The sequence below is a fragment of the Chiloscyllium plagiosum genome, chromosome 3, assembly GCF_004010195.1.
Source record: "Chiloscyllium plagiosum isolate BGI_BamShark_2017 chromosome 3, ASM401019v2, whole genome shotgun sequence".
Classification (NCBI taxonomy): Eukaryota; Metazoa; Chordata; class Chondrichthyes; order Orectolobiformes; family Hemiscylliidae; genus Chiloscyllium; species Chiloscyllium plagiosum.
This window is the reverse complement of record NC_057712.1, coordinates 73,154,674-73,158,789: the sequence shown is the minus strand read 5'-3', so window position 1 is coordinate 73,158,789 and position 4,116 is coordinate 73,154,674.

Sequence of the window (4,116 nt, the reverse complement as noted above, 5' to 3'; positions counted from 1 at the left end):
GCTACATATTATATACTTTTAGTTGTCAGGATGTGTGGGATTTGAGGATGAATGGGATGATAGTTCCCCATTATCACTGGAGTAGGTGCGAATGGTCTATTTCCTGCCGTCCCAGGAGAGTTGCAGGGCACGCACAATAGGGTGCTAATTGGTTTATGTAAAACGGGTCCGGGTATTATCTGTTTGTCTCTCTCTGTGAGGACAGGGGCTAGCACCCCCCTTTGTCCCCTTGGGGTGTTGGTGTGTATTGGTCTGTCCGTACCTGTCTGGTGGATGGCTGTCCTTTGTGTCAGGATGGCTCCGTATCGATGGGTATGGGTGTGTTTCAGTCAGTCTCTTGATGCGATTAGGAGATGGCTTTCCATATTTAATTAATTCCGGAGTTTTGGTCCATGAGTCATGGGTAATGTTGGTCTAGTGTGGATTCTATCTGTCCTCTGTCTCCTATCTCCCAGTCACGTGGGCGGACCGGCAGCTGCTGAGTTTTTGTGGGTTTAAAGCTGCGACTGCTGTTTAAAACACAAAAATGAATTCTTATCGTTTCCTGATGTAGGCATAGTCCCGTGGCAAATGCGGGGCGGCTCTGATGCCCGCTTGCAAGCTGATGCTTGAAATGTCGAATCCTCTGCTCCTCTGATGCTGCCTGACTGGCTGTGCTTTTCCAGCACCACACACTTTGACTCTGATGCCAGCATCTCTACCTGTCCATGCTCACAAAGTGTCCCTGATAAAGCCTTCCAAAACGAGTTGCTGTCGTGTCCTACAATACAAGTCGGTACTTCAAGAACAGCTTGCCAATGTATTGGAGAGGTGTCATGTTGGTAATGAGTGGATGGCAAGTACCCAGTGCTCATGTCCGTGGATGAGGGATGTGTGCATCTGGTGCAATGCATCATGTCCTTGGTGAGCAGTTTGGTCTTGGGCAACATGGACTTTATTCAAAATATACAGTGTACTGAATCTACCAGGTATCTGTGCTGGTTTCCACATTGAGTTTTCTCAACCGCTAGAACGTTTGACAAGTTTGGTAAGATAGGAAATTGAATATTAATGAAGTGAGTTACGCTGCCAAAAAGGTATTTAGCAAGTAATAAACCTGCTTTATTGGTAATTCACCACTGCCTCATGAGAAACTCACAGTTACCACTTGTGAAAAGCATTAAAGAAGGAACGAGATGCTCCCAACATTGAAATGGGCCTCATTATACACGTTGTCCAAATCAGTCGCACAGCTAGCTGTTATCCGTGTCAAGTAGAGCCTTATAAGATTCTGCCCATTGTATCTACCTTCATGAAAGAAGACATAGACAACATTCCAGAAGTAGGAAGAAACCAAGGCATGGAATTTCATCTTTGAGATGGGAGTTCTAAGTTGGTCCATTTTTTAAGATGTGAAGGTACCACTACTGGCAGTGCCTGCCTGCATCGTTTTCAAAGTGGGTTAGTGGAGACTGACTGAAGCTGGGCCATCACCTCCTGAAGTGGGCCCGAGGTGGAAACAGAGGCCTTAGGAAGCTGAGGCTGGGACGTTAGATGCCTTGCTCCAATCTGCTAGGACATAAACCCAGCTCTGTAAATGATTGTTAGGCATCCTAGCCTTCACCCCTGAACCCCTCCTTGTAACTCTACTTGAAAAACGGTATTGTTAAACCATTTATGCAGTCTTTTTGCAATCTCCTCTCAATTTATAATCCCACCTAACTTTGTATCATTAGCAAATGTGAATGCATGATACCGAGGTGTCTGATCTACGTAATTGATGTAGAATATAAACAAGCTAAGTACTGATCATGAATTGAACTGTTTATACAACAGTCAATCAAAATAAGGTCCACAGTCCCTTTGACAGCTGTATTAACAATATCTGCGGAGCTGTTACCTCAATAGAGCAGGGTCTTGGTGAGACCATGGGCTGAATTTCCCCAGCCCCTGAGCTGAAGGATGAGGGCAGTGGCGAGTCAGTTGGGAAAATACAGTAAGATTGGAAAAATGTGATTCTCGACATTGAAGATAAAGAGTCTAATTTTGTACCCAAGGTTTAAACAACAAGACAAAAACTCATTTACATGCATTCACTTCTCAGTTACACCTATTCATGGCTCATTTACATGCAGTTTTTCCATTCTTCCTCACGTGAAAGAGGAGCCAGATGGCGCCGATTCCCAATATAAAAGTCAGAGTGTATATCTGGTGGGTCCAGCTTGCTATTTGTTACTCCCGGTCTCCACCTTGCCCAACATTTGCCAACAGCTCAGGCATGCTCACTGGATAGGGACATCCTTTATCAAAGGAGGTTGGCATCAGACATGTACCAACTTCACACTCTCATAACATTTCACTGACTCACTTAGAATAAAGCTGGGAATACCGCTGCCAGGTCAGCTTTGTGCAGGGATTAGCACCCATCAAAAGGAAAGAAACAGTAAAACTTGCAAATGACACATTCTGATCAGACTTGATTTACATACCTCAGAATGTTTTGAACAATGAAGAGATTAAGAGTTATGGTGAGAGGGTGGGTAAGTGGCGTTGAGTCCACAAAAAGATCAGCTATGATCTTATTGAATGGTGGAGCAGGCTTGAAAGGCTAGATGGCCTACTCCTGCTCTGACGTGTAATGTTCTTGCTTTTTTAATATAACTCAGAACAGTGTTGCAGGACAAAGTACACTCAGTTCCAAGTACTACTGTTTTTTTTTACTGGTTGTTCCCCAGTTGATTGGAGCATGGTGTATCTTGGGGAACTTAGCTTGTTCTCTGAGCACTCACTGACTTTGCTCACAGCATCACTGCCTTGCCTTTTTGCACTGTGCCACATCTTTCAGAACTTACTATACTTCTGTCGTGCTGAGCCTTGGAGTGCAGGCACAGAGCCTGGCAGCTTTTCAAAGCAAAAATGACCTGGAGCTTCTGGTCGCCTACCATTTCAACACACCAGCCTGTTTCCTGGCCAACATGTCTGTCTCGGGCTTGCTGCAGTGCTTCAGCAAAGCCTAGCACAAGCTGGAAGAACAACACCTCATTTTCCACTTGGAACTCTGCAGCCTTCAGGTCTCAATGTTGAGTTCAATAATTTTAAGGCTTGAGCACCTTTTCCCATCTCCTTATCACAATCCCCAAACACCACACCCTGTCATCACATTGACTGCTACCACCAGCATCTCACTGTCAGCCACTGACGGTCCTCATTAACAGGTATTCATTTGCCCAGGCTGACTTTTACCCGTGGCTCAGTGGTAATCACTGCTGCCTCACAGCGCCAGGGACCCAGGTTCAATTCCTGCCTTGGGCAACTGTCTGTGAGGAGTTTGCACGTTCCTCCCGCGTCTGCATGGGTTTCCTCCGGGTGCTCCAGTTTCCTCCCACAGTCCAATGATGTGCAGGTTAGGTGAATTGGTCATGCTAAATTGCCCATAGAGTTAACTGCATTAGTTAGGGGGAATGAGTCTGGGTGGGTTACTCTTTGGAGGATTGGTGTGAACTAGTTGGGCCGAAGGACTTGTTTCCACACTGTAGGGAATCTAATCTAATTCCTTTGTCTGCCCAACCGTTATTTTCTTTGTCTGGGCATCACAGCCACCCATCATTTACTCTTATCCCCTTCCCTCCACCTTTTTTCCAGCACATATACTAACCTTTTCTTAGCTACCACTAGTTATGAAGAATTGGTCCCAAGACATTAACTCTGCTTTCTCTCCACAGATGCTGCCAGACCTGCTGAGTTTTTCTAACTATTTCTGATTTTCTTTCTGATTTTCAGTATCTGCAGCTTTTTAACCTTTTTCCATACATTATTATGTTCTAATTATCTTTAAAATCACAATTAGCACTGACAGGAATTTTAAAAATAAGGTCTTTCACTGGCTTTCTTTAAGGCTAGAGATTACAACTAGTATCATAGAGTCATACAGCACGGGGACAGACCCTTCGGTCCAACCAGTCCATCCAACCATAATCCCAAACCAAACTAGACCCACCTGCCTGCTCCTGGCCCATATCCCTCTAAACCTTTCCTATTCATGTACTTAACTAAGTGTCTTTTAATTAAAACTATCCTTCAGTTGGTTAATATACTGCATTCAATTTATCTGCTATAATTTAAAAGAGGCATTAAAGA